We start from the raw sequence: 7,695 nt of genomic DNA, 5'->3' as shown, positions 1-7,695 counted from the left end.
TCCAAAAGGTACGATCTTTGTCCCCATGTGCAGTTGCAAACCGTAGTCTGGCTTTTTTGGGCGGTTTTGGAGTAGTGACTTCTTCTTTGCTGAGCGGCTTTCAGGTTATGTCAATATCGGACTCGTTTTACTGTGGATGTAGATACTTTGGTACCTGTTTTCTCCAGCATCTTCACAAGGTCCTTTACTGTTGTTCTGGGATTGATTTGTACCAATTTACGTTTATCTTCTCCTTCCTGAGCGGTATGACGGCTGCGTGGTCCCATGGTGTTTATACTTGTGTACTATTGTTTGTACAGATGAACGTGCTACCTTCAGGAAATAGCTCCCAAGGATGAACCCACCTTGTGGAGGTCTACAACTTTTTTTCTGAAGTATTGGCTGATTTCCTTTGATTTTCCCATGTTGTCAAGCAAAGAGGCACTGAGTTTGAAGGTAGGCCTTGAAATACATCCACAGGTACACCTCCGATTGACTCAAATGATATCAATTAGCCTATCAGAAGCTTCTAAAGCCATGACATCATCTTATGGAATTTTCCAAGCTATTTAAAGGCAAAGTTAATTTAGTGTATGTAAACTTCTGACCCACTGGAATTGTGATACAGTGAATTATAAATGAAATAATCTGTCTGTAAACAATTGTTGGAAAAATGACTTATAAATGACTTATAATTAATGATAAGTAACCGACTTGCCAAACTATAGTTTGTTAACAAGAAATTTGTGGAGTGGTTGAAAAACAAGTTTTAATGACTCCAACCTAAGTGTAGGTAACCTTCGGACTTCAACTGGTCCTGTTCTGATCAAAACAAATGTGAAAAAGAATTTCTCCACTAGTTGCACAATACATGACTGTCAAATACTATTAGTGTAAATGTTGAAATATTGATATGTACATTTAGGCAATTCTTGAAGGTCTGTAAAAGTTCCCATGATAGATAGCCATTGATATATTGCCCCATGTAGCTTATGGAGAGACAGAAGATATATGTAGTTGCCAAGTCATAGAGATTGCTGTGGTGACATTTTATGGGCGGATCAAACACAAATAAACTACTGTACATTGAAAGCATGTTCTTTTTGCCAAATATGAAACAGTCGCATGAGCCATTGTTTGTAAAACAGGCCCCTGGCATTTTCCAGTGAAATTACTAGGATATGGTCATGAATAGAAAATGAATGGCAAAGTGGCTTACAAACTTCCAACACCCATATCCGGGAGTGGGACATGCCTCAATTTCAGATTTTCACGTTTCACTCAGTGGTCATTTAAAAAAAAATGGTATTGATTAACTAGTTCTTTTTTGTTTCAAACAAATATCCCCCAAATGCCATCTAGTAATATCTCTGAAGTCAAGTACAGAATAGCTCCATTTTCATGATGTGCAATGGGATTTTCTATTTGTTTTGGTTTTACAATACCCCAGTGCGTCATCTTCTGACCGCTCTACACAGAGCCGGAGCCCTTATATAAATCACTGTACAGTGAGATCTTTCCAAAACCCGCCCCAGCCGGAGCCTTCATCCCTCCCCAGCCGGAGCCTTGGTGGTGGGGTGCCCAGCAGATAAACAGCCCTACCGACGGGAGAAATCTCACTGTAGCGCTAAATCTCACAGATATATAGATCCCTTTCTCTCATCCTCTCCACTGGCAGGCCTCTAGGCCTCTAGCTATTCTATGATGGCTGGGCCAGTTATGGGACAGCTATTTTTCACTTACTGGATGGAGATCTTTCTTCTTGTGGTGATTATGATGAGGAGGAGAATGAGTAGGATGATCATGATGAATAGAGAACTTTATCATTTGTTGGGAGATGGAAGAGTTCTGTAATATCATCGTAATGGTTACCCGATTTTGTGTCATCCTATTAATATCAGAGCAATATCAGGCACACAGTGTCAAATGGAAAACTTTTACTGCATGTTTTATTCCTGCATCCACTGAATGGTAAACAGGAATGCCTTACTGTTACACAACTAACTGATAGGCTACCTTAAGCACTGGCTCTGCTGGCTCTTCACGACACTTGTTAAATAAGTATTTAGAGTTGAAAGTAAACAACATGTGTTGGTCAAACGATGCCAGTAACATCTTATTGGCTCCGACCAGACAAAAACAAATGAGGCTGGTGTACGTGTAGAGCCAGTACAGCGTGAACCCAAACGGACCCAACAGAGGCTCTGCTGTTCAGCCACAGGTACTAGTCTATACACCACCTCCAGGCCTCTGTACACACAAACACACTGACTGGCTCTTTAAATGGAGGGACTGGGAGAGACCAGGTCTACAGTACAGTACAGCACACACACACAAACACACACACATACACACTCACTCCATCCGAACCCTTTCCTGTTCCGAGACAGAGACAGAGGGCTGACTGACCCTCAGTGGCCACACTGACCAAAGAATGGGCACAAACCGTCCTCTTATGGTCCCTACTATTTGTTTATGGTGGTGCTGTGAATGGGATGGTTGTCTGAAGGTATTGGTATATTCTATTAACCACACTGGACAGTCACATTATTATGTCTGTCTTTTATTGAGTGTTTGATAGCATCCTAGTGTTTACAGTTGGCTGAGAAAGGTTAAGAGAATATTTTAATTACTGGAAGAAACAAAACTTATTTCCTCATCTAAACCTCATTAAACCTGTCTCAGTCAGCTTGTTGACATGTCTGTGTTTTGCTACTGTAAACCTACTGTAGAGTAATTCTGATTTCACTCACTACGGGCATAAACTCTCACCCGCTGCCCAGACAGACATCCACACATTGACAAAAGAGGTGTAACCAGCTCAGACATAACCATGAAAGGTAAGACGGATCCATGCACAGAGAGGTACAGAGAGAGACCTGTGTGTGTGTGTGTGTGTGTGCGTGCGCGCAGACTGACTGACTGACGAAACTGAAGCTAAATGTTAACTCAGTCACTCACTCAATCTGCCATTTGAAACGTAGAAAAATTGTTAATCGATTGAGGCTATGTTGAGGCCTATATTGAATGGAGGCTGTTAATGTCTATAAAAAGGACGGTTTTGTTTGTTACGAAGATGCTACATTTCTTTCAGGGTCATTTTTCACTTCATACTGTGTAATGTCTGTAATCATGATAAAGTCAATTACAAATACTGTACCCTGTAGATACAATACCAAGCATTAAATAGAAAGCATACCTGTAAATGCCTTGAAGATGGAGGATCTATTATCGGGCCCTGTATTTGGCAGAGAGAGCAGTTGAAAGAGTCTTGAGAGCCTTATAACATTACAGTGGTCTGCAGGCAGCGAGAGAGAGCAGTTGAATGAGCCTTGTAACACTACAGTATTCGTTTGAGGGCTGATTTAGATAACATTGGTGGGGAGACAAGGGGGTCACTCATATGGGTCCAGCTGTAACAGAAAAGTCTGAAGGTCTTATCTTTCGTCAGCGGATTACAGTCCTTCTCCTTGTTGACCGGGCTGGTTTAACAATAAGAAACAATGTTAATGCATTGGAGTGAGACAGTCATTTAAGTTGTGGGACATACAGACAAAAATGAAACATGGAAAAATAAGATAAAAATGAGTGTTCATATTTATTTAGCTGGGTTCCATTGTTTTCCCACCACAGAAATGATGATACTTCCTGAATGTGGTTTCATTGTAGGAAGGGGTTGTTTTCTTAAATGGAGAACAAACTAACAGGGTGGAAAGGGATATCAGGGACACACAGAAAACCTGAAATAAAATAAGAGAATTTAACCAGGACTATAAAATAATTAAGACAGAAGTATTTTATTAATTTATTACTTATATTTTCTCATGGAAGTTGATGAATAAAACACAGGGACATGGCAAAAACGCCTACATCCACTGAAAAAATGTGTTCAAAATGCATACAATTTCCTTTTGAGATCCATTTTTTTGTGTTTCTGAAGTAAAGGTCAACTGATACATTTGACACTAAATAATTAGTGAGATTTCCTGGGGACAGAAAAGGCACTGCAGAGTAGGAATGACCCCTTTGATGATTAAGGTATAAAAAAAAAAGCTATGCTGGTTAGAGCACAGATGCATTTTAGTAGGCCCCTATAGTGCCACCATGAAAATGGTTCAGAAATAGAACATAACAATCTTTTGACTTTCCCATCAAAGTGATACAATATCCATCCAGGATCTATATACTAGGTGGTATCAGAAAAAGGCTCTAAAAATTGTTAAGGATTCCATCCACCCAAGTCATGAACTGTTCTCTCTGCTACCACACGGCAAGTGGTACCGATGCACCAAGTCTGGAACCAACAGGACCCTGAACAGCTTCTATCCCCAAGCCATAAAACTGCTAAACAGTTAGTCAAATAGTTAACCAATAGCTACCCGGAGTATCTGTATTGACCATTTTTGAACTCGTTTGACTCATCACATGCTGCTGTTACTGTTTGTTATCTATCCTGTTGCCTAGTCACTTTATCCCTACCTATATGTACATATCTAACTCAATTACCGAGTATCCTTGAGCATCGACTCGGCACTGTTACCCTGTGTATATAGCCAAGTAAGTTACTGTTAATCATCCGGGTAGCTATTTCTTCCTCGTGTTATTATTTTTCTATTATTTCTCTCTGCATTATTGGAAAGGGCCCGTAAGTAAGCATTTCACTGTTGGTCTACACATGTTGTTTACGAAGCAGGTAATAATTAACATTTGATTTGATTTATGAGGAGTTTCACAGAACTGAAATAATATCCCAGTGAAGATACAACAAAAGTTGTACAAAATGTATATCATGACTGAAAGAGCATGACGGGACAAGATCAAGACGATATACACTACCGGTCAAAAGTTTTAGAACACGTTCAAGGGTTTTTCTTTATTTTTTAAAACTATTTTCTACACTGTAGAATAATAGTGAAGACATCAAAACTATGAAATAACAGATACGGAATCATGTAGTAACCAAAAAAAGTATTTTGTATTTGAGATTCTTCAAATAGCCACCCTTTGCCTTGATGGCAGCTTTGCACACTCTTGGCATTCTCTCAAACAGCTTCATGCGGTAGTCACCTGAAATTCATCTCAATTAACCTTCTTAAAAGTTCATTTGTGGAATGTATTTTCTTCTTAATGCGTTTGAGCCAATCAGTTGTGTTGTGACAAGGTAGGGGTGGTATACAGAAGATAGCCGTATTTGGTACAAATAAAGAAAAACCCTTGAATGTGTAGTTGTTATTAAACTTTTGATCAGTAGTGTACATTCCAAAATTATTCCCACACCATCCTGTCAGTGTGAGCTATTGTACAAACATATTGCGCTAACCAATTGAGCTAACTGAAATCCTCAGCAAAGCTCTGTAATCTTCAGGTGCACCAGTCAGTCAGTCAGTCAGTCTCATCCATCCTTCTGTCAGCCCACATAGATGCTCATAAAGGATTCTTATCGGGGGCTGCAGAGAGGAAACCAAGCCAGGGGAGGAGGACTACAGAGGAAGGATGGAGGGATTGGTTTCAGAAGCATGGAGGAATGGAGGGATAGAGGGATTGGTTTCAACAGAGCAACTATTGGCAGCAGCCCTGACCCTGAGCCTGGGGGTAATCACTATGACGACAAGCTTTGATCAGACGAATACAGTCATTCTACAGTTATTCTCAGTATGTCAGTTGGTCCAAAGAACAATACCATGGTCCATACCGGGGCCAAGACTCTCTCTCTCTCTCTGATAGCCTACATTTTGTGCTTGTTTTCGTCTGATTCTGAAAGGAAGTATTGTATAACTTATGAAGGACTGAGAACACTGAAATTACAGTAGGCTATACATGACCTGGTTTGGCTTAGTTCTTAGTAATCCCTTTTTGATTTGTAAAAAGTTTGTTTTCTTAGACCGGAGACAATGATCTATTGACTGACAGCTATTTAAACCCTATATCCCTATTCTCAACCAGTTGGTAGAGCATGTTTTGACAATGTATTTAGAAGTGGATATTATTTTTTTTTTTCACTTGAACTTGATTGGTCAACTCCCCGAGCCCTCCTTCACCAAAAAAACATAACTTGTATCCTTTTGGGTTGCTGCAGTTCAATGTTGTGGCACTCTAACTTTGCCCATTTAGAGGGCTGTAAAGAAACTCAAAATCAGTCACCAAAGACAGCAGGAATTCAGTTGGTGAGGGATAAATATTGCACCATTCCTGTTAGTAGAGATCTTGGAGAGCAGGAATATGATAACAAATCGTGTAGAAAGTGTAGAAAGTGTAGAAAGTGTAAAAAGCAATACTTTTTGTAAGATATGCTCAACCATGCGGTTCATATGTGAGTAGAAAGTACAGCGGACTAAGAATAGGCTACATTTATTTTTGATATAATTTTTTTTATTTTAGTGAATAATATGATTTGAATTGTTGACAACACTATATTAGGCAACATAAATAGGTTAAACTACATTTCATGACCCACAGAGTCAATTAATCATTATTCAGACTGAAGGTGGGCTATAAAAGAATGCCGATAGAATAGTAATACAAGACTGCACTTTATCTAAAAATGTAGTCTGGATCATTAGAAATTTAAGAAAACCATTTTGAGGGACATTGCACTATACACCACTTGGAAATGCATTAATTTCAATGTAATCTAATATGTTTGGACAAACAAAATTACCCTAAATTACCCTAATTACAAACCTATAAGCCATTGACGCAGACCTAAAGTAATTTTTGTAATATTGTTGATTAGTAAAAAGGCTATGCAAATTGACTTTCTGTCATGGCATTGCTGGAATGACCCTCTGTTATTTCCAAAATAAACATCAAGTAGACATTTTTTTTTTTATTGGAAGTTCTTATTTGAGTTGTTAGTTACAGGAAATTAAGATTAAATATTTTTCTGAACATGTTTTTCAAGAAGAGACAGTTAAAGGGTTCAAATACGGTGTATAGTGTACATTTCAGATTTAGATAGAGAGGATAGAAGATACAGTTTTACAAAATTCTACCACACTGTAAACAGTAAACAGTTAGTGCCTTGCAAAAAAAGTTTTGCAAGTCTTCATTTACCTAATGTCTATTAAGCTCAAATATCACTTAAAAGTTGTTATTTGGTAATTATTGAGTAATTACCATTTTAAAGTGTAATTTCGAGGTAAATACCATGTAAATAGCACCCTATAATGTAAAGCATATCCAAATGCTCTACTTAACATTTCTAAATGTGTGCCCCTCTGAACACTCCCACATGTATGTGACTTTTTCCCCTCAAATCTTGATCCACATATAATAAAAGCATTGTGTCTTTTTTTTTTAGGAAAGAAAAAGGTATATTTGAACCAGCAGCTTATTTTGGGCAAATGTTTTGTATTACAGGGTCTTCATGTTCCCACTATCCAACATCTCATTTCACTCGAAGAGACAAGTGACTTTGTGTGTTTCTTATGACTCCACCTTCAGTCCACCTAAGGCTGCTCTGTCAAGTGCATTTCCTACTGAAACCAAACATCCTGCATCTTGGAAGAACTCCCTGCCCTCTCCCGTCTTTCCCTCTCTTTCTCCCTCTCTTTCTCCCTCTCTCTCTCTCTCTCTCTCTCTCTTGCTCTCCCTATTGACACACACAAACACACGCAAAACACGTTTGGTCATTATGTCAACAAAATTATGGATATATTATGTGATGGATATATTTCTTTTTTATTCGATTTTCTTCATTCCTGCCTTTAAAAATAA

This window comes from Oncorhynchus clarkii, chromosome 6, assembly GCF_045791955.1.
Source record: "Oncorhynchus clarkii lewisi isolate Uvic-CL-2024 chromosome 6, UVic_Ocla_1.0, whole genome shotgun sequence".
NCBI classification, from domain to species: Eukaryota; Metazoa; Chordata; class Actinopteri; order Salmoniformes; family Salmonidae; genus Oncorhynchus; species Oncorhynchus clarkii.
The sequence above is the reverse complement of the archived record's forward strand: the minus strand, read 5'-3'. Positions refer to the sequence as shown.